Below are 24,425 nucleotides of genomic sequence, written 5' to 3' on the forward strand. Positions count from 1 at the left end.
AGCACAGAGCCAGATGCGGGGCTCGATCCCATGACCCTGGGATAGTGACCTGGGCCCAAATCAAGAGTCGGACACTTAACCGACTGAACCAGCCAGGCGCCCCTGCAGAAGTTCTCTTCTGATGGCGGCAGTTTTCTTGGTAAAAGTTCATTGACTAAGAGTGAGGATGAAGGAAGAGGTGTTGGAGGTTTGGAGACACAGATCTACAAGGAGAGTCATGAACAAACTAGGGGCATGTGGAGTCGGGGCTGAGATTTGTGGTCTCGTTCAAAATGACACCAGTCAGGGGAACCTGGGTGGCTCAGTCAGTTAAGTGTCCGACTCTTGGTTTCCGCTCAGGTCATGATCTCACGGTTTGTGGGTTCCAGCCCCACATGGGGCTCTGCCTTGACACTGTGGAGCCTGCTTAGGACACTTTCTCTCCCTCCCTCTCTGCTCCTCTCTTGCTTGCTCTCTCCCTCAATATAAATAAATAAACTTAAAATACAATAAAATAAAATCAGATCAGTCAGCTTGGCTGGAAGGCAATCCAGGCCCATTCAGCCACACTGGTGCAGATGCAAAAAGGCAGAAACGGGATTTAACCAAGGTTTTTTATCAAGTTATTAACCAAAGATTTTTTTGTTTGTTTGTTTTCAAGAGAGTAAGAGGAAGCAAGAGAGGGCACGGAGCTGGGGTGCTATGCACGGACATGATCTGAGAGTTTGACCACAGAAAGTTAGGTGACTGGTGGTAAAAGATTTGGGTCCCCATGGCAGTCTGAGGATGTGGGAGCTGGAATGGCCTTGCTTGGGAGAGAGAGGGCGGGGTGCTCAGAAGAGATTCTTGTAAGTGACACAACGAAGCACCATGGTTCCTGGCCAGGGGCACACCCATGAGAGGGAGTGGCTGGAATGAATCCAAGAATTGAAGTGCTAGGATTTTGAAAGGAATCATCTATGACATACATTCTATGTGGATGTTGAAATCACCCTGAAAAAATCACCCAGTTGTTGAAGAGCATGGCTCTGAGCCTGGAGCTAAAATCTTCAAGGAATCAGAGGAAGTGATGGAGGGATGTCCAGATAGCTGTCCCTGGGTGAGGATGCAGGGCTGTAGCTATTTAGGGAGGGACAAGGAGAATGCTTCTCGAAGCAACAATGGCAGGGACGGTGGGAAGGGACCTGGGGGTTAAGAAGGACACCCGTCTCCCTCTATGCCCATTATCTTGATGGATATCACAGAGAAAACAGCCACCACTTCTCAAGAGTTTCAGGGGATGCACTGTCCTGAGAGGAAAACAAGGTTTGGGTTAGAACAGAAGGATAAAGAAGATGAGGTTATAAAGAATATTACTGATGACAGACTATGAGTCCCAAAGGGCAGGGCATCAGGGTTTCAAGCACTGACAAAAAAGGAAGGATGGGATTAGAATAGAGAATCTGCAAACCCTAATGGGGATTAGAGTGAAGGAGAAAATACACTTCCCTCTTCCCCCCAAAAATCAAAGGTAGCTTTACTTATGAGTTTCCCATTCTTGTTTGGGAATATCTTTGGGAAACTTGCTTATCATATCTGGAAGGTATTTTTTCTCCTATATTTTGTATCCCATCAGAAGGCACAATTAAGACAATATGGCGTGCATGGGTGGCTCAGTGGGTTAAGCATCCATCTCTTGAGTTTGGCTTGGGTCATGATCTCATGATTTATGGGACTGAGCCTCGCACTAGGCTCTGCACTGACAGAGCGGAGGCTGCCTAAGATTCTCTCTCTCTCTCTTCTCTCTCTCTCTCTCTCTCTCCCTGCCCCCTCCCCTGCTTGTGTGCTCTCTCTCTCAAAATAAATACATAAACATTTAAAGAGACAATAATTTCAGGTAATAAGAAAGAGAATATTGGCCAACCATAAGGAAGGACATTTTGAACAATAAGAGATATTTGAAAATGGAACATGCTAACTTATTGTTGGAAACATGTGGGGAAAGTTTGTATAGTTGTCTACAGAGATGTTTCAGAGAAGATTTTCTACCTAGAGTAAAGGTGGATGGCAGGGGGCGGGGTGGTGCTTCTAAGATCTCTTTCAATTCCAAGCGTCTCAGGACTTGGTTTCTATTACACAAGAAAACTGATTATTTATCCTTATAGTCATCTTTACCACCATGCTTGATTCTGGTCCAAGTTGAAGGCTATGATTTTGGTCATTTCTCCCTTTGCAGTCTTCTACTCTTAGAAATAAAGTCTAGAAATATGTAATGAACATAGAAATTGTTATCCCACATATCCAGCACATTTCTTTAGTTTAACTTTCTGTTGCAGAGATGTGTCTACCTCAACAACAGAATTACCTTGTATTTTCCTTCTCTTTCTCCCTCGTGTCCAACCTCTCCTCCTAAAAGTGAGAGGTCAGATTGCCAGGCTCTGACCTAGACTGGGAGGAAGTGGGGTTGCATGGCAAGAAAACAAACAAACAAAAACAAAAACAAAACATGCGTTTCCAAACCTTTCATACATGTAGCTGTTGGTGGCAAGAAATAAACACAGCTTTTGATCTGGGAGAGAGGGAGAGATCATAACTCTGAAGACATATGTTTGCAGGGGGAGACACAGAGCCCCCTGAATGATCTAGAGCATAACCTGAAATGATCATCCCCCCACTGATCCCAGAGAATACTATCTAGTCCTTCAGGGTCTGTGGAAAATACCCAATTTCTACCACAATTTTCTATTGGTGTTCATTAGCTCTTTCCCTCAAGAAGCACGTCTTTCCTATGAAATGGTCATTGACAAGTCTAAGTGCCACTTGTGAGGTTGATTCTCTTTCTGTTACTCTACAATAATGTAAGAAATCGTATACAACTGAAAATCCCTTCATAGGAAGTCGGCTTTTAGTCAATTTCCAACTGTCCACATTTAGACACAGAAAAAGGTGAGCTTTAAAAGGAAAAAAAAAACATTGCATCTGGTATTGGGTACTGTATGAAGCTGGCATGACTTTTTTTTCCATTTTACATGTAAGAAATAACAGCATTCAAGAGATGAAATGCCTTGCCTAAAGTCATATCATTGTGCATAAAACAGCAGATATCAAATCCAGGTGTTGGACCCAAGTTCCATAGTTTTTCTGTGCCATGCTGCTTCCTTATATGCGTGATAATTTTTAAGCTGTAAATTCCACATAAATATAAAGCATTTGTATCATCATTGTTATCATTTGTTCCTTGTTGCAAATTCTTTTAATTTAACAGGCTATGAGGATTATAAACATTGCACTAGCTGGCCACTAGCTGGGATATGCTAATGAGCACAGGAAGAGCGGTTGCCTTCATTCTGCACTAATTATGCATGGCCAGGCAATCGGGATTTTCCTCACATTTGAACCCAGACATGTCTGACTCCAAAACGCATGCTCATTTCACTAAACCACGCTGCCTCTAGATAATCACCAACTCCGTGGTTCTCAAGGTTTGGGCTCTGAACCAGCATCACTTAGAACTCAGAAATGCAAATTCTTACCCTCTCTTCCAAACCTATGAATCAGAAACTCTGAGAGTGAGACTTGCAAGTCTGTGGTTTAACAAGCCCTTGAGGTGATTTTGGTTAAGTGTGATGCACTCTCAAGTTTGAGAACCACTGGTCTAAAGGAAAGACTGGGCAAACACTTTATCCACAATATCTATGGCAGAAACATATTACTGAATTTTATAAGAAAACTGTTCAAAAATAAAAACCTACTCTAGAAGGCCTTTATTTATTTATTTGTTTGTTTATTTATTTATTTATTTATTATTTGAGAGAGAGCGAGCAAATGGTGGGGGGCGGGGGGGGGGGGGGAGAGAAAAAGACTGAATATCCCAAACTGGCTTCGCGCTCAGCATAGAGCACAATTCGGGGCTTGATCCCATGACCCCAGGATTATGACCAGAGCCAAAACTGAGAGTGAGACGTTCAACCAACTGAGCCACCCAGGCACCCCTCTAGGAGGCCTTTTAAAAGATTAACATCAGGGGCGCCTGGGTGGCTCAGTCGGTTAAGCGTCCGACTTCAGCTCAGGTCATGATCTCACGGGCCGTGAGTTCGAGCCCCGCGTCGGGCTCTGGGTTGATGGCTCAGAGCCTGGAGCCTGCTTCCGATTCTGTGTCTCCCTCTCTCTCTGCCCCTCCCCCATTCATGCTCTGTCTCTCTCTGTCTCAAAAATAAATAAACGTTAAAAAAAAAATTAAAAGATTAACATCAAAATACATGAAGGTCCAGATAAAATAGAAGATATTAAAATGATAGTCATCCCCCAATTTTAATGTACATTCAATCTACCCAAGATACCAAAACTTTTGCAAGGATTGCTGAATATGTCCTAAATAATTACATTACATGCTAACAGCATATAGTAAGATTGTCTGGATAACGTTTTGCTCTCTAAATGAGTCTCTTTTTGTCCTTGTATTAAATTGTATGAAAGAAGGTGATGTCTCTGTGCTCCTTGTCTTAGAGACAAGGTAGGGGAGGGCTGGAAAACTTTTCTAACTTTATTTTACACAAACAAACAAAGATGCAATTTAAAAGCATAGTCCCGTCAGGGATTTTTTAGACACAAATAAATATCTCAAACTAACTCTTCATAGAATTTCCCCCAGAAGAGGTAGAGAGAAAGGGAGACAGCATAGCAAAAATGCAAAAGGGAGTGGTCAGGTCTCAGGGGCTACATATCAAGTAAACTGTGTGGACCGAAAAGTAGGTCACTCCTACCCCAAGCGTGGGCACTGTATCAGCCTGTGGGGTCGGGAAGACCGGGTAGGATTGAAGTTAGGTTTTTCTGCCTATCCAGCACAATAGATGCTCTGAACTAGAAACTACAAGGCATTTTATAAAATAAAGTTACATTATCTGAACTAGTGGGCAGAGACTCCTATATATTACAACTTTATTTTTCAGAGCAATAACCTCCATTTTATTTTATTTTTTAATTAATTTATTTTTAATATAATTTATTGTCAAATTGGCTTCCATATAACACCCAGTGCTCATCCCAACAAGTGCCCTCCTCAATGCCCATCACCCATGTTCCCCTCTCCCCCACGATTACAACTTAATACACACAAATTTTACAGAAGTCAATTCAGTCTTTCTGGGCTTCCAAAGAAGGATCAGAGACCAACTTGAAGGCTCCGGGACCCACCCCACAGCTTCAAGCAGCTTCAAGCAGCTTCAAGCAGCTGTCTCGTGGTCAGCCAGAAACAGAGCCACATAGCGGGTTGTGGCTGTAAAAGGAGCTATGGGCAACTAGCATGGTGGGAGGGAGGGCAGGAAAGGGCCATGACACGTCTGTCACTAAATAAAGCATGTTATAAGCACTTTGAAAAACTTTCTTCCCCCAGCTAACCTTTCTGAGAAAAAGCCACAGCAAACATTATGAAAAAAGTAGATGTTAAATGGCCACTTGGCCATTCAGACCTGAACCTAATGGCGTTCTCTTGTAACTAGATCAAAAACTCCCTCTCAGGGGACAACCATTCCATTAGCAGCAGAAGTCACTGACTTTGACGCATCAGGTAGGAACACCGAATCCTCATACAGCTTTAGAGAATCTGTAAATAAGACTGAAGAAAGAGAGGACGGCGTTAGAGCACAAGATGAGGCCAGAATGAGAAAGTATGATGAGAAAAGCGTCTCAAAGAAATATAGATTGTCACTCAGCATTGCCTGAAAAGTAGTGCTAATATCACCAGAAAGTTTTGAAAGATAAAGATTGTGGTAATTAACTCTCAAAACAGCAAAAAGGCCATCAAAAATACTGTCCAGAGTAGGGGCATCTGGGTGGGTCAGTCAGTTAAGCGTCCGACTCTTGATTTCAGCTCAGGTCCTAATGTCACAGTTCATGAGTTCGAGCCCTGCATCGGGCTCCATGCTGACAGACATGCTCTCTCTGCTCCTCCCCTGTTTGTGCTCCGTCTGTCTCTCTCTCAAAATACATAAATCAACTTTAAAAAAATATATTGGCCAGAGCAGACTCAGCAGTACCAGATGAAATTCGGACAGAACAGGTCAAAAAGGGGAGAAGAGCAGTGAAGAAGCTGCATTATTGGAACGAGTGGGCAGGGACTCCTCAATATTACAACTTAATTCACACAGATTTTGCAGGAGTCAACTCAGGCTCTCTGGGCTTCGAACGAGGGATCAGATTTGGTGGGTGGTAAGGACAGGCGGGAAGCATCGTCTTCAAGATACAGCCTCGGGCTCTGGGTGCCACGTCCTTGGGTGGAAGTCCTGAAATCTTTTCCTATTTTCCTAGATGATCCTCAGAGTGGCCGTTAGGGAACCTTCTGTTGGTATCTATACTACAGTGAGACATAACAGAACTGCAGCAAACAACCTGCCCGCAGAATCAAAGAATTCCAACTCTTGCTGGCCAGAAAACAACTTAGAAGCTACCTCGCTACAGATGATAAAAACGGGGTTTAATCTCAAAAAAACCCCTACATTTAAGGCTGAGTAATGCTCCCTATGACCTTGGCCCCATGCTAGGGCTGTGCGTGATCGTTCCCTCGAGGGCACGTTTTCCCGTGTCTGGATGCTGTTGTCTGCCCATCACCAGCTTGGACGGCATCTCCTCAGTGAAGCCTCCAGAGTACCACCTCAGTCCCCGCCCTCATCTCTCTCCGTCAGAACACCCTGCCGGTTCCATCTCAGCGCCAATCACTGCCTGATACTTACCACCACCTCAGAGTCTCCTCCCCACCAAAATATAAGTTCCCGGGCAGAAGACCCCATCAGCCTTGTGCGCTGTCTCACCCCCAGTGCTGAGCACAAAGCAGGTGTTATCAAATATTTGCTGAAAGGACTGCAATATTTTGGCAGATGCCCTTCCCTTCGGTGTACAGGTCACATGTGCTCTATCTCTGAGCTGTCTGTCTCACTGCTCTGTTAAATTGCCCATAGTGGCTGGCCAGACCCGGCGCATCACGGAAGCTCAATTAGTTTGTTGAGGTCCTGAGTGCTTTTGAGGCTTGCTGTCGTTTGCTTTGGAAAAACAAAATTAACCTACTATTCATCAAAAAAAGTTTCAGACTGTTGGAAACTAAGTAAAATATTAAAGCAAACTTGACTATTTCTCTCTTGTGGTATCACTGTAATAATGCCACTGATAAACACTTTACATTAATTATACTCCAGAAGAATTCATCCACTTTAAAGATCTGTAACTGCTGATTTTTGCTCAAAATACTTTCGTATGTTTTCATCTTTTGGTTTGCAATAACTCTTATGGTAGTGTGTTTCCTTTCTATTTCTCAACTTTCCAGTTTCATGAATAAGTATGTTCTCCATCCTCTTTCTTTAATGTTTATTTATTATTTATTTTGAAAGAGAGAGAGAGAGAGCACGTTGGGAGGGGCAGAGAGCGAGACTCCAAAGCAGGCTTTGCGCTCTCAGCTTGGAGCCCAACGTGGGGCTCGATCCCACAAACTGTGAGACCATGACCTGAGCTGAAATCTAGAGTCAGATGCTCAACCGACTGAGCCACCCCGATGCCCCCGTTCGCCATGCTTTTGCATAGTATTCCTACAATGACTGGAAATGTACATAAACTTCTCTGGGGTTTACTGAAAATCACCAAAACAGACACTACTAACTCTCTTCTCATGAAAAATATTTAACTTCAAAATTTAGAAATATGTTCACTGGTGCCATTTCTAGTGGTCCGTGCAATAATGCTGAAAAAAAACACCCCACATTCATTCTGGCACAGCGCTTAAGAAGCACCTGTTCGTGTGCATTAATAAAGCAGCATCGCTTCGCTTACACACAGAAATGCCCTGATGTAAGAGGTGCTAGATTTGGAAGCCAGATGGTACTACATCATACAACAGCACCCAGACAAACAGGACTGGTTATGTTTTGTGCACGCGTGTGTACCAACAGAAGAAATGTTTCATTAAATATATTCTGTGGGCACCAAATATCTGCTAGCAGATGTGATGACACCGGAAGATATGATTTCTTACAAGTATATCCACCTACTGCCTTAAGCAGCCTCAGGTGTGTATCCATTGGGCAGGATCTTCTCACTCTGGACCCTACCACGTTATTAACATAAAATGAATAAAGCTACGGCACGCCGTCCTATAGGGAACAGTCTTGGCTCGACATTCCCTTCGGCGATCACTGGGAATACTGAGGGAGGCATTTAATGCCAGTGCGTGTCTATTGAGTTTAATTGTTTTTACTTTTATTCAGATTTGCAATTGAGTGTTTTTAAGTGATGGGGCTCATCTACAAAACCTTACACAAGCAAATAAACATAGAGCCTTGGTTTTGTAATACTGAGACACTAATGCTTAGAAATTAGGTTGTCAATCAACTCTGCCTCCTCCCTTCAAATAAAGGAAGCAAATCTCAGATATGGGATCTGTGTATAATGAAGTTATCTTGGCCTCTTTCCTATGAACAAATAGGCACACAGAACCCATCAAATTAAATATCGTTCTATCGGGGCACCTGGGTGGCTGAGTGGGTTAAATGTCTGACTGCGGCTCAGGTCATGATCTCACAGTTTCATGAGTTCGAGCCCCACGTCAGGCTCTGTGCTGACAGCTCAGAACCTGGAGCCTGCTTTGGATTCTGTGTCTCCCGCGCTCTCTCCGCCTCTCCCCCACTCACGCTCTGTGTCTTTCTCAAAAATAAACATTGAACAATTTTTTAAAAATACATCGTTCTATCATGGCCTCAACAATATCTGCAGAAGATGGGAAGATCATAAGAATTATGTCTATTCCCTCTGGACTTTGAACTCCATATGGGTAGACATTTATACATCCATACAGGTCCCCTCCCCCAAATGTGATTTTGGTACATGTGCAAAGTCACAGAAGCCTCACTTCTGCAAAATTATATAGGAAGTGTTGTATTTCTCCATTAACTTTCATGATCCCTTAGAGAGTTACTTAGGTAATATGGGATAGCAGGAGAGAGAAAATGTAGGCAGATGCACAGCTCAACCCTGTCCTGGAGGTCCCGGCCATCAGCACCGAGGAGCTCCCTCACCTGCTGTGTGGACAGAGCCGGCTGTGCTGACCATTTAAGGAAAAGGAAAAAAGCAAGAACATTTCATACACACAACTTACGCTGCTGTGGCGAGTAACTTACACAACATGTATAGTGCTCAGTACGCCCTTTCATACCTGCTTAGCGCTAACACATCTTGGAGACTTGGTTCCCTCGATGATAAGTGGGGATAATGCCTTACTCACTACTTTTACATAATATATTGTTTTAAAACTACAACGCACTGTACAAATGTTAGTGATCTTTTGAGTGGAGCTCCAAACCCACATCAGTCATTTCTTGTCCTGGAATGAAACCTGAAGCCTTATCAAAAAGTGAAATAAGGGGCACCTGGGTGGCTCAGTCAGTTAAGCACCTGACTCCTGATTCCTGCTCAGGTCACGATCCTTGTCGGGCTCTGTGCTGGGCGTAGAGCCTGCTTAAGATTCTCTCTCTCCCTCTCCCTCTGTCTGCCCCTCCCCTGTTAGCAACCCTGTGCACAAACACACATTCTCCCTCTCTCTCTAAAAAACTTTTTAAAAAAGTGAAATAAGATGGTTTCCTTTAAGTTCAAATTCACTGACTTGGCATTTCCAACAGTGGCCCGTGGCCTGGTTTTCCATACATATTTGCACACGGTGGGCATCTTTACTGCACACTGTTCACACGTTTACAACCGTGAGTGTCCGAGTGAGTCCCAGGCATAGTTTATCTGTTTAGACTAATTTGTGTGCAGCGTGAATAGGGGCTCGAGCCCTATTACAGTTTCCTACAGAAAGGACATTTTCCCATACTCTAAGTCTGATACTCTTTAAACAATTTTGCTGTAAATACAGGGGAAGTATCATTGGCCCTCAGTGAAGCCAACCTGAGATCCTTCATTTGCTTCTGACCCTGAACCAGAAGGGAACTGAAAAATGGACTGGTTGAACTCCCTGAAACAAATGATGCTTGAGCGGTTTCATGCATAATAACTGCCTTTGATGTAAATGGGGCCATCCGTCAGCAGCCACCGATGCTGTAGGCGAAACTCTGTTTCCACAAGGCCCCTCGTCCCGGGACCACCCCACCAGGAAGCTCGCTGTTTCAGCACACCCCAGGCACCAGAAGCCAGCCAGAGGCTCTCGCGGTCGAGGACCCTCTCTTTGGAGAAGGTTCCCCGGAAGATTCAGGGGAAACTGGTAGGCAGGGAGGTGACACATGTCCCTTGGGAGCAACTTCATTAGGGAGCTTCCCCTTTTAGCCGGTGTGCGGGCTTGCCCACCGCACAGACAGGAGTAAATGCGGTGCCATTTTCAGAAAGCCTGCAGACAGGTGGTGCCTTTCAACACCAGGCTCGGCGATAAAGCCCGGGGAAGATTCCTTCAGCCTCAGGCACTCCTGTCTTTGAGCCAGCAGCCAACGTGAGCCTTGTCTCAACGCTTCACCCTCTCATTTCCTGTATCTAGCGCACGATTCTGGACGGGACAGAGCCCCACGTTTAGGCCGTGTCTGGACCCACAGCTACCGTGCAGGGAGACAGCACTGCCCACAGCTCACAGCCTGCCCGCATTCGCAAGTTGCCGAATGCTATTGCGCTTTATTTCTTTTAAAACAAATATATGCTCATGTGCTTGCGGTTCGCGTGATGAACTTACAACGCGAATAAAAGGAGACGGATAGGAGTCATTTTCGGACGAGATTTACCTCTAAGGAGCCCGTCAAGCAGCAATTCATGTCCTTACCTCTAACCTGACAAACCAGTGACATTAAAGTCAAAGGCATGTCCTAATCGTCACGCATGTAACCACTTTTTTCTTGTTTTCACATTTGTATGCTAATCACGAGAAGCAAAAATAGACTTAGATTGGAAATCAAAGATTGGTTGTATACAGGTAATAGAGTGCTTGAACGCTTTATTTAAAGATAGAAGGCTCTTGAACCAAGCTTTATTATTGAACTAAGACTATCTATCCTTTTTGACACTTTTTAAATTAAGTTCTTCCTCTAATTTATGTTTTTGTCAGCTTTCTTGCCTTACCTGGTTTTAAACTGGCCTTTTCCCCCCCTCTCTCTCTAAGTAATAAACTACGCCAGAGCAGAGGAAAAAAATTTTAACGACCCTAGAAATTCAGATTAACAAAATGGATCATTTGTATACAGCCACAGAATTATGAATCCTTCTGAAATATCTGTGCAGAAATTTCACCTGATGCGAAATTTCATTCTCTCGCTCTCTGACATCTCCCCAACTTCCCCCTTTTCTAAATGGAACGGTCACGGGACGTCTGCAGTAAGGTCAAACACCGAAAAGGAAAGAGATTTCGGGGGACCATTTCGAGTCTCCCACAAAAAAGCTTTATTTTTTTTTCCTTTTGCATTCAGGAAGACCAGCTCCAGCAATGTGTTAGCATATCAAATAGAAAATAGTTTGCAGAAGGCAGACCAGTGCCGCCAGTCCTGCCTGCCTCCTCACTGATGCCCAACCTGTCTCCTATGGCTGTTAAGCCAGCCTGCCTCCCGGGATGCCCTGCCTCCATCTGACTTCCACGGAGTCCGAGAGAGCTTAGGACAAACAGAACAGGGGAGCAGCTGCACAGTGATGAGCGATGGCAGCCAGATAATCGACGATGATGTCTTGTTGGAAAAAATTGGGGACCACATAATTCCCTCAACTTGCCACAACCCCAGCCTGGAAAATGCAAGCCAAACTTAACATGCAAATTCTCCTGCCGCTTGGCATGGTTTTTCTTTTTAGCATTGTGCACACAGCGGAGAAAAAAAAAATAGTGGAATACGAGGGGAGAGTGGAATTGTAAATTGCTGAGATCCGATAAAAAAAAAAAAAGTAGGGATCAGAAATTATTTTTTAAAATAACAAGGACTTGTCGGTAACATGTTTTCCCCCCAAAGTTATGTGATCTCTCAACAGATAGCCGCCATCGAAGTCTGCTTGATTTCCACAAACGACACGCTCCTGCTTTGGCCGTGTTATGTAAGCTGTTTCTTCTGCTGGGAAAGCTCTTACTCCCTCTCTCAGCCTACCTGTGTTTTACCATCTGTCTAAGTGAAGTCTTACGGCCTCTACAGGAACATCAAATACCAGCCATCTCCTACCACCTAACGCTCCAATCATCAGATTGGGTAGCACTGAAGAGCGCAGTGAATACAGAACACGCAGGCCAGAGCCAGCCGTCTGGGCTTAAATTCCGATTCACCCGTGCCTCTATTTCCCCACCTCGAGAATGGGGCAGTAATAGTTCCTGCGTTACTGAGTGGCTGTGCGCATCAACACAAAACCCGGCAGGTAGTATCGTAGGCACTACAAGAGTATTTGTTAAATAAACTGAATTCAATCCACATGCTCCAATTTAAAAGAATCGAATCAGACAATGATCTACTGAATAAGCACGAGAAAACAGTGTAGGTGCTACAGATAAATCCTATGTCTTAAAAAAAGGTTGTAACCCACCGTAGGATCTAAGACAAGTGTGCAAATAACTACTCAATTAAAAAGGATGAACATTCAAAATTTCCCAAGAGTCAATTAGCAAAGAAAATGTCAATAAGGTATCACTGAAATTAAAAAAAAAAAAAAAAAAAGATGAAGTTGCAATTAGGTTGAGGAAATGCTAAAAGCTTAACGTAGAGTGACATTTCATATAATTTCCTTGAGAATCACCCATATTTTAATAATGAGGTAATGCAGGAGTCAGAGAGAGAAACGGAACGGAAATGATACTTCATGAACTGCGCTGAGTTTGGCTAAGAATTTATGTACAGTAAAGTACCGGCTTGACTCTACAGATATCACCCTCACGTCTCCGTGAAAAAGATGCCAGGCAGCCCAGAAGCCAAGAGTGGGAGCGCGGGGGTGTGGAGTAAGCTGCCCCCCACGCCTCCCCCCGCCCCACCTCCCAGCCCCGTCACCATAGGCTGGTCACTGAAAGTGCTGTAGGTCCTTGTCCTCATCTCTCAAATGGGACTGTTGCAAGGATAAATTAAGCGGCACCCGTAAAGCGGTTAGCTCTTGCTCAATAAGCACACCATCGATGAGCAGAATTATATTTTTGTTTTCTAAAATTATTTTTAATGTCTATGTTAAATATGAACTCCCACCTGCAAACATAGCCAGACGAATTCCAGGCAGGGTAAAAAATTGACTGTAGAACCTGAAGCCTGTCTAGGGGGAAAAAAAAATGTTTGTTTTAGGATAGCACAGTTCTAGGAATCAAATCAGTGGAAGGAATTATAAACACCAAAAAAATTAGAAGTCTGACTTCCTATGATTTAAAAAGTTAAAAGTTTTACATCAAAAACACCATAAATTGTAAAAGCTACCAATAAAGTGGGAAACATTTGTAACATGCTAGTAATATATGAAAAGTTCATGGGTTTGAAAAAATATATTCTAAACCCAACAGCAAAATGACAAAAGGTAGAGAATGTCAAGTCACATATCAAGAAAGTGCCATTAGGGCACTTTTTCTAAAACATCTGCTCTGGATGCCCAGGGAAGGGTGTGGTCACTACAAACAATAAATAAATGGTTTCACCTGAGCTAATGAGAGCTGTAACTAGAGGTTACCTAAGATTGGGGTTTTTCTTCTGAAATTAATTGACAGCAGTATATAAGCTTTTTTTTTTTTTAGCTGTTTTCTCCAAATGATGATTGTGTTATATTCTATAACCTCATTCTTTAAAAAAAAATTTTTTTTAATGTTTATTTACTTTTTAGAGAGAGAGACAGCGTGTGAGCAATGGAGGGACACAGAGAAAGGGAGACAGAGAATCGGAAACAGGCTCCAGGCTCTGAGCTGTCAGCACAGAGCCCAACATGGGGCTCGAACTCAAGAACCGTGAGATCGTAACCTGAGCCAAAGTCGGACGCTCAACCAACTGAGCCACCCAGGCGCCCCTTTAAATAGCACAGTAAAATTTTGCACTAGGCAATTATAATTCCTATATGGCACACCCAACCGACTGAGCCCCCAAGGTGTCCCTCTATAACCTGATTCTTATGTCCTCTGGCCCCAGCTGTCTACTTCTAAATCAGCACCAATATGAGAACATTTAGATCCTGACTCCTGGCCAACCACTAGGGCATCATCAGAGCCCTCCGCTGGCCCTGCCTTCAGCTACAGGAGGATCCCGCCAGGTATTTTAGGGCCTTCCCTGCGTGTGATATACTTTAGTTCTGCATGTTATGTCACTGGCCAGAACATAATCACTGGCCCAAAATTAATGCCAGAAGGCTAGGAAAAATAACCTGTGTGCCCAAGAAGAAGAAATGGGATTGGTGAGCATGTAGCTACCCTCAGATACTTTACTGCAAACTCAAAGGATACAGTAAGTAGCAGTATAGAGGGGGTATTTCTGAAGAATATTCAATATTATGGAAAAAGCCTCATTTTATTATAACATGAATCTAACAAAGCGAAAAGTCTAGATAGGTAAGACTAAAAGTAATATATTGAAATATTAATAATTGATAAATTATGAGGCCTTACATTTATTTTTTTGTTTATTTTTGAGAGAGAGGGAGAGAGAGAGAGAGAGAGAGCACACGCGGAGAAGGGCAGAGAGAGGGAAACACAGAATCTGGAGCAGGCTCCAGGCTCTGAGCTGTCAGCACAGAGCCTGACGGGGGGCTTGAACTGGAGAACGGTGAGATCATGACCTGAGCTGAAGTGGGACGCTTAACCTACTGAGCCACCAGGAGCCCCGGTACCTTACATTCATTTTTCTGCTTTTTCTTTACTTGTGTGCCACATGCATGCATTACATTTATTTAAAACTTTTTTTCAACTAACAAATTTTTCTTTCAAGGTGGAGACTTGAGTCTAGCATTCAACTCCTCTTAATTGAATTCTGGAAAACAGATATGCATGGAACCACAGAACAACATGAGATGCAGTAAAATTCACAATATGAAATTGTGTCTACATGTTTACCATTGCCTTTACACATACTCCTTTTGGAATCTCTACTTCCCGCCAGAGATATTGTTTCTACCTGTACTATATAATTAACAATGGTCTTATTTCCTTGAAATATCGTTTTGCTTTTTTGGCCCCTTCCAGCACACTGAAGCATTATTTTCCTTTCTTCCAGCTTCCACTGTTACTGCTAGAAATTCAGCTGTCAGTATAATTTCTATTTCCTTATAAGTGATCTCCCTTTTCCTTTTTCTTTTAATATTTATTTTTGAGAGAGAGAGAGAGAGACAGAGCACGAGCAAGGGAGGGACAGAGAGAGAGGCAGACAGAATCTGAAGCAGGCTCCAGGCTCTGAGCTGTCAGCACCAGAGTCCCACATGGGGCTCGAACTCATGATCTGCGAGATCAAGACCTGAGCTGCCTCACTGACTGAGCCACCCCGGCGTCCCAGTGATCTCCCTTTTCTAACTGGTCATTCCCTTTGGTGTTGTGAAGTTTTAATTGTGTGTACATTTCTTTGCAACTGGCTTTGAAATTTTGGGGTTTCTTGGATTTGGAATTTGGTATCATTCAACAATTCTGTAAAATTACTAGCCATTATATTTTACAAATATAAAATATATTTGTAATCTTCACAAAAATATATTTGCCTCATCCTCACACTATTTTTCCCCCTAGAACTCTGATATATACATGTATGTTTATTATATACACATATATACATATACACATACACACATATCAATACAAATACCTTTATGTGAAATATATATTACATGTATATAACACATTGGTCATTTTCTCTCTAGCCAGCTCTTCATACTTCCATTTCTTTGTTTTTCTCTGGGTTACATTTTGGGCAATATTTTTAGTCTAACTTCTATTCATGAATTCAAATCTCTCTTTAGCGTGGTCTAATTTGCTGTTTATAACCTTGAAAAAAATCATATTTTTCATTTCTAGTTGCTTCATCCTCTTCTTTTTCAAATATTCAAAGTCATTTTATAATATCACACAACATTCTCTCATTTTCAAGCCACTCTTTTCTACATTAAAACCTACTAATTTTATTTAAATTTTTAAAAATGTTTTATTTATTTTTGAGAGAGAGAAAGCGACAGAGTATGACTGGGGGAGGGGCAGAGAGAGAAGAAGACACAGAATCCGAAGCAGGCTCCAAACTCTGAGCTGTCAGCACAGAGCCCAACGCAGGGCTTGAACTCGTGAACCACGAGCTCATGACCTGAGCCGAAGTTGGATGCCCAACTGACTGAGCCAACCAGGCGCCCCTAAACCTACTTATTTTATATTCTAAATCTGGTAGTTCCACTATCTTAACCATGTTCAGGCTGAGTTATGCTTAGTTATTTCTGTAATTTCCTTTGGAGACTTTAAAATGTGTGTCCATGTGCCTTGCAGAAATTTTTTCAAACCTACCTGAAAACAGCATTGCTCCGAGAAGGTTTTTATTTGCTTTTCTGCCAATCACCTGAAAGCATTATCTGATATTAAACTCTATGTATTAAACTCTCCACTTTATATTAAACTCTCAATTCCAGCTTTTCAGCCACATAGGTGGGATGAATTCAGGCTCCAAGGGGGTGTGAAAGCCGCTCTGGGTTACAAGTACTCACAGGAGGTGATTTTTTCACCCACAGAGCCCAGTTCAAGTCGTGCTATTTTAATGTGTATTCATCCTCTCCTAAGGGGCAGCCCCCAGGCCCTAGCTCTTTGCTCGGGAGAGCCCAGGAGAAATTCTTTCCCTCTGTGTTCCCTTAGGAATCACAACAGAGGCTCTGGATCACAAAGAGTTGGCAATAACCCTCCCAGGGCCAATGTTGCTTTGACACTTTTTGATCAACCCTTTGAGGTCCCTGATTTTAAATTGTTTTCAACCTTCTGTTGGCTCCTTCTGTTTATGTCGCTCAGTGATAGATTTCAAAACACAATTAATCCAGCATTTTTTTTATTTTTAAAATGGTTTCCATTGGGAGGGTATGAAAGTTAGTTTGTCCACCAGGCAGCCAACCATGGAAGTGCTTTTCTCTCTTTGCAATCTCTTACTTATTAAGCAGGGCAATAAGGATATGGTTGTTTGTTATATTATTATACAGATTTTTGTAGACTTGAACACTCATGAAAAATAAGAGAGAAAAACTAAACATTTAACTCAAGAAGACAGAAAAATCAAGATTAATAGAAGTAGACGGAAGGGATGACTAAATTATTAAATGTCAAGTAACTTAGAGAACAAAGAATTAGGTATCTGTGTGATAAAGGAATGTAAGTGGGTTTTTGTTTGTTTGTTTTTTGCCCAAATCTGTGAAATAGCTTAGGAGTTGGAAAACTGTGGCCTCCAGGCCAAATCCTGCCTGCCACCTGTTTTTGTATTATACTGGAGTTCAAATGGTTTTTAGATTTTGAAATATTTGGGGAAGGGGGTGAGATGAGGAATAATATTCCATGACACATGAAAATTATACAAAATTCTAATTTCAGTGTCCATAATAAAGTTGTGTGGGAACCCGGCCCCCCTCATTCACTTATGTCCTGTCTCTGGCTACTTTCATGCTATAAGAGCAGAGTCCAACAGTTGTGACCGGGGCCGTATGGCCCACAAAGACTATATTTTCCTCCCTGGCCCTTTACACAGCAATGTGCTGAGCCCTGAAAAAACAAACCTCTGGTAGAATTGCCTGAGAGATGTGAGCAAAAGAGAGAGAAGTAAGATGCACAACATGTATTACAAAAGAACATGCACATGAGGGGCGCCTGGGTGGCTCAGTCGGTTGGGCGTCCAACTTCGGCTCAGGTCATGATCTCGCAGTTCATGAGTTTGAGCCCCACGTCGGGCTCTGTGCTGACAGCTCAGAGCCTGGAGTCTGCTTTGGATTCTGTGTCTCCCTCTCTCTCTGCCCCTCCCCCACTCACACTGTGTGTGTGTCTCTCTCTCAAAAATAAATAAACATTAAAAGAAAATTTTAAAAAGAACATGCACATGAATGCAGAACAGACGGTAAACGTTACAGCTCTCTTCGAAAGTAAAGTTAAAAGTATCGATTAAACAAATTCTTCTTCAGGAAAATACACATGACTAAAATGTTATCAGGAAGAAGCAGAATATCTGAATAGCTTGCCAACAATGGAAGAAATACTTAAAGTTGTCCTAGAGGTACACCTTCTTCCTTTCAAAATGGCCATGTGAGCTAATGCCTCACAAACAAGTTGCCCACAACTCAAGTCATTTCTATTTTACTTAAGTGTTTTGAAGCATAAATTAGAGAGGAAAACTTTTAGATGTATTTTCCAGAATTAGTATAACCCTGACACCAACATATGAAGAAGACAGCACGATAAATGATATACAATTCCTGAAAAATAGTCACATTTAAAATAGTCATAAAGTTAAAGAACGATGCGCCTTAAACAATTAGTCTCTTTTCTAAAAATGTGAGGATGTTTTAATAGTAAGATATTTATTCATGTGTTTGAGTATATCACTATACGATAGGGAAAAAGTCAAACTAGTATCTCAATAGATGCCAATAATACATTTGCTACAACTCAACATTTATTCTTAACAAAAGCTAAGTAAAACAAGAATTAGTATTTAGTTCTAATATAAGAAAGTCGATCTCAAGCAAACTGCCAATATTTGCACAAAGTTGAAACACTAGAAACATTTCCATTTAAGTAAGACAAAATAGATTAGCTTCATATTAGTCAACATTTTCCCAGAGGTGCAATTTGATAAAATATCAGAAAGTCAGGAGAGGATCTATCATTATTTGCAGATGTTATTATGAGCGATTTAGAAAATCTAAGAGAATCAACTGAAAAATGATGAGACATAGTATGCCTGCCTTCACTTCTTCCTTCCTCCCTTCCTCCCTCCCTCCTTTCCTTCCTTCCTTCCCTCCCTCCTTCTTCCTTCCTTCCTTCCTTCCCTCTCTCCTTCTTTCCTTCCTTCCTTCTTTCCTTCCTTCCTTCCTTCCTTCCTTCCTTCCTTCCTTCCTCACAACATGACGAGGCTATTGGAGTCAAGGTGAAGGTGGTATCCACACAGTGCATGGATCATGGAGGCCTAGCTGCCTCCTGTGAAAAGAGGGTCCCACTGCAGTGCATCTATGGTCCATCAGGGTCTCCAAACCTTTGGGGTGTATCTACCCAGAGAAGCAGAAGCAGCTTGTTTTGATTTTTGACAAAAGCATTCCACACAGGGTGTGGAAAAGCTTTGGAGGTGGAAGCAGTGAAAGAGATTGGTTAAATACAAGGATGTTAAATGAATAACAAAATACTGGAAGCCATACATCTTACTGTCAGAGAAAGGGTTGTAAGTATGAAAAGGGAGAAAATAAAATAAACCCTACGTTGCAGGACTGAAGTTGGAGGCACTGAGTGTGAAGCATGGTCTTCAACATGAACATGTATATAAATAGATGGAGAAACACATACAGATGTCGGTGGTATGTGTGTGCCTGTATCGATGTATGTTTCTTTCTTTTTAAAGTTTATCTATTTTGAGAGAGAGAGAGAGAGTAAGTGGGAGAGGAGCATAGAGAGAGACAGGGAGAGAGAGAATCTCAAGCAGGCTCCACGCTGTCAGTGCAGAGCTGGACTCTGGGCTCAATCTCACAAACTGTGAGATCACGACCTGAGCTGAGATCAAGAGTCGGTCACTTAACTGACTGAGCCACCGGGCATCCCTGATGCATGTATGCTCCTTAACACTGTTCCCTGAGAGAGCCTGCGTGCGGCAATGCCTCCACAGCAATAGGTACACGTGGCACGTAGACCTGGTTCCTAAATATCATCCTCCACTAAAAAGAACCATGGCTCCTTATAGAAGAGGCTGACTACAAGGCCAGGGCAGAGGCAGAAAAGTACAGAGTGGATGTGAACCATTTTGTTGTGTCAAAGAATAATGAAATATGTCAAAAGGGCATAGGAACCCATTGGAAGGAGTTTTCTTGCTGGGACAATCTGAGCATCACTGTAATAATAGCAACTTATAACCCCTTGACTGGTGAATCTACACAGGTAAAAAAATACAAAGAAATAAATGGAGGGCACAATGTCTTCCTTAGAGTAGAATGCCAACAAATACACACAGAAGGAATGATGCCATTAGAAAAGTCACCATTTGACAATCATAATGAAGATAAATAACTAAGTCAAGAAGCACCATTAGATGCTAAAAACTGGTGAGTAGAAGTTTTATAAGGGACTTTCCTACCTAATCTCAGAGACAGTCCTCAGGCGAGAAAAAGCATATTTACTATTTAAAAAGTAATTTTGTTGTAGAGAAATCTGGCAGATACTACCTTGTATTAATCAGTCATTAGATTCAGGGCCCATAATAGTCTAGCACGACCTCATCTTAGCTTGATTACATCCACAAAGACCTTACCTCCAAATAAGGTGACTCATAGGTGCCAGGTACTTAAGACTTCAACCTATCTTCTTGGGAAATATAATCCAACCCACAAGACATCTTAATTAAGAGATCTAAGTGGACATCAGTAATGAGACAAACAGAATCATTCACCGCCTGATAGGATGCAATGAGAAGGATGTAGCAACACTTCTGTGATGTTCCTGCCAAAGGTCCATATGAAGAAACAAATTCAAGTTGACAGATGGTGTATAAAAAGGTCTATAATATTCAGGTGCCAAAGTCATGGAAGTTAAGGAAAGACTTAGAAACTATTCCAGATGGAATAGGTCTAAAAAGACATACCACTAAATGCAACACTTCATCCCAGATTTGATTATTTTCCGATAAAAGACATTATTGGGACAACTGGAAGTATCTGAATGGAGTCTATGGAATGCATGGTAGAAATGTAACAAGTTAAATTCCTGATTTGGATGGTAATTTACTATGTTGTGATTATGTCCTTACTTGTAAGAATTACTAAAGTATTTGAGGTGATAGGACATCATATAGATAATTCACTCTACAACAATTTGGAAAAAAATGTCCTCTGTATTATTCATGTAATCTTTACTTTGGCATATAAAAGAAAGGGATAAAAAATAACTAAGGGATATTCAGTAAGTTTAAATAAAGACACATGTTGTGGGGGGCGGGAGGGTGCCTGGGTGGTTCAGGCAGTTAACCATACAACTCTTGATTTCAGCTCAGGTCATGATCTCACGGTTCATGAGATCAAGCCTTATGTCAGGCTCTGCACTGACATGGGAGTCTTTTTGGGATTCTCTCTCTCCTCTCTGCCTCTCTCTCTCTCTTTGAAAATAAATAAACTTTAAAAAAGAAGCATGCTATGTTCCTAGCTGAAAAAAATCTATGTATTTAAAATTAAATTTTCATACAAGTTTAAAGCAATTCCAATTAAAATGCCAGCAAGATTTTTACATACCAAGTAAATCTGAAAAAAATCAGTGTGCAAGTACATATATACTCACATGCACACATCTATACTTATAAAGTGAAAAACAATAGAAGAAACTTAGCATCCAAGAATTAAAATACATCATAGATTCTGTTAACTTCAACAGTTAAATGGAATTCTTCAAAATCTTTGGATCCAGAAATATTATTTCTAGAAATTCACCTGAAGGAAATTATTTTATATTACCCAAAAAGATATACAGGGGTGCCTCAGTGGCTCAGTCCATTAAGTGTCTGACTTTGGCTCAGGTCATGACCTCACAGTTCATGGGCTCAAGCCCCATGTCAGGCTCTATGCTGACAGCTCAGAGCCTGGAGCCTGCTTTGGATTCTGTCTCCCTCTTTCTCTGCCCCTCCCACTCATGCTCTGTCTCTCTCTTAAAAATGAATAAACATTAAAAAAAATTTTTTTAAGATATACATATGTATATTAAAAGCTCATCAAAATGATGTTCATTACATCAAAATGTATAAACAAGTTAAATAAATGGTTATATTCATATTATTGGATTCAGGATAATTGTTTTTTATGCTTTGTCTTAGAGACAAAGAGAGACATTTTGCTATAACAAAATGCCACAGACTGGGTGGTGTAACAACAGAAATTAATTTCTCACAATTTCAGAGACTGGGAAGTCCAAACCCAAAGTACCATCAGATCCAGTGTCTGGTGAGGCCTCACTTCCTTGTTCATAGACAGCCAACTTCTCATACCATCCCCACGTGATAGAAGGGGCAAGGGAACTCTCTGGAGTCTCTTTTATAAGAGTACGAATCCCGTTCGTAAGAGCTCCACCCCCATCACCTAATAATCACTGCTCAAAGGCCCCCACCTCCGAATACCCTCACATCCAGAGTTTAAGATTTTAACATATGACTTGGGGTGGGGGGCGGGGGACACAAACATTCAGTCTGTAGCATGCTTTATTTGCATTTACTCTTTTTTCTTCCATGCTATATCATATTTAGGTAATACGTGTCATTGAAAGTTTAAGAAGTGCTTCACGTACTGAAATGTTGAGACAGCATTTCTTTTTATAGATAAAGCTTGAACACAGGTAAGAAATTTTCGAACGCGGTTCATCAATAGTTGCTGGTCCCATCTAGTTCAAGAATAAAATGCGTATTAGGTGACATCCACGTGATATGGCTAGAAAATGCTTTACCCTAAAGTAAACTGATGCATTAGCTCTGGGAATAGTTTTTCTCACTTCAGTTCTCTGAAAACCCCACTGGTTTCCCCCCTCACTCAGTGGGCACTATAACCTCTCCTCCTTTGCTGGTTTCTCCCCGTCAATCTCACTTGTGTCTGTGGGAGTTCATGCAAGCTCAGTCCTCGGACCCCTCATGTCTTCATTGATGCTCCTTTCTTTTTTTTTTTTAATTTTTTTTTAACATTTATTTTTTTTTTAATTTTTTTTTTAACGTTTATTTATTTTTGAGACAGAGAGAGACAGAGCATGAACAGGGGAGGGGCAGAGAGAGAGGGAGACACAGAATCTGAAACAGGCTCCAGGCTCTGAGCTGTCAGCACAGAGCCCGACGCGGGGCTCGAACTCACGGACCGCGAGATCGTGACCTGAGCCGAAGTCAGCCGCTTAACCGACTGAGCCACCCAGGCGCCCCAACATTTATTTATTTTTGAGACAGAGAGAGACAGAGCATGAACGGGGGAGGGTCAGAGAGAGAGGGAGACACAGAATCCGAAACAGGCTCCAGGCTCCGAGCCATCAGCCCAGAGCCTGACGCGGGGCTTGAACCCACGGACCGCGAGATCATGACCTGAGCCAAAGTCAGACGCTCAACCGACTGAGCCACCCAGGCGCCCCTTGATGCTCCTTTCTATATTGATGTCATCGAGTCTCAAGGTTTTAAGCATGATCTCTCTGCTAATGACTTTCACAGTTGTAGCTCTCGCTTGAATCTCTCCTCTCAATGCCAGTCTTGTACAGTAAGTAGCCTACTTGCATTTCCTTTTGGATGTGAAATAGACATCTCAAATGTAACACATCCATATGTGAAATCCTCCTCTTCCTCTCCCCATATGCACTCTGTCCGTGGTCTTCCCCATCTCAATTAATGACAGCCCCTCCTTTCAGCTGCTCAGTGCACAAACTGAGCTAGAAGCTAACCTTGACCTCTCTCTTTCTCTCACTCCCCATGTCCAATCTGTCAGGAAATCTTTATGCTCTTTCTTGAAAACCCATTATCTAGATGAGATCATTTCCCACTATTTCCATGAAACCTATCCACCAGTTTGTTGCACGAACCACAATCTCTGGCCTGAGTTATTGCAATTGTCTCCTAGCAGGATCCCTATAGCCCGGGAAAGAAGGCATGAAGGCCTGAAATAGGACAGTGATAGTGGTAGCAGAAGTCAGAGGCCCGACAACTTCGGATTTACCTGATTTAATTAATTACTGATTATAATACAGGTGACAAGAAATAGCTACAAATCAAATCTATATCCCACACTGTGGTGAGTGGCCTAGATGATGATGACAAAAAGGCATAGGATTCAGTCAGAATTCTCATAGGACAGAGAGTCAAAGCACTATTCTGGATTAAAAGCACAAAGGTGCGGGTGGGAAATCCAAATTGAGATCTGGAGAAGGAGGTTGACCAAGTGGCTCTGGAGCTCAACAAGGGGGTACAGCGGAGCAACGAATAGAGGAGTCAGAGAGAGAGAATGAAGCTTTAGAAGCAACAGGACTTGTATGGGAGATAAATGTATCTCAAGTAGAGGCTCTCGATCCCGGAATTAACAAGTAAAACACAAAACAGACAAACACAATCGTTAGGAAATGATTAGAGCCGACTTTGTGCATTTTCTGCTACTTGCTAAACATGTGAGAGTTTTAAGTACTAGAAAGACCAATGATGTAATCTTTTTTAGACACTATATTGAGTAGATTTAAATATACTACATTAGATATGTTTATTTTACATACATAAGTTTATAATATGGTTAGGTATATTTAGGTATTAGATTTGGTATACCAGAAGTCCAACGTTTATTTGAAATATAAACTGGGGCCGGTGTGCTTCCCAGGCCCAGCTTTCAAACTGGAGGTTTGG

General features: G+C 42.1%; 1 protein-coding gene and 1 non-coding gene across 3 annotated transcripts in view; both read right to left on the bottom strand.

Annotated features, from left to right (window-relative positions):
* ST18 (ST18 C2H2C-type zinc finger transcription factor) overlaps positions 1–24,425 on the bottom strand; it is a 255,635-nt gene that overhangs the window by 173,307 nt on the left and 57,903 nt on the right. The gene's annotated exons all lie outside the window — the stretch shown is intronic.
* TRNAQ-UUG (transfer RNA glutamine (anticodon UUG)) lies at positions 23,087–23,171 on the bottom strand. Its single transcript has one exon. It is a non-coding gene; the product is annotated as a tRNA-Gln (tRNA).

This window comes from Panthera pardus, unplaced genomic scaffold (assembly GCF_024362965.1).
Source record: "Panthera pardus isolate Hobbes unplaced genomic scaffold, ASM2436296v1 HiC_scaffold_7, whole genome shotgun sequence".
NCBI classification, from domain to species: domain Eukaryota; kingdom Metazoa; phylum Chordata; class Mammalia; order Carnivora; family Felidae; genus Panthera; species Panthera pardus.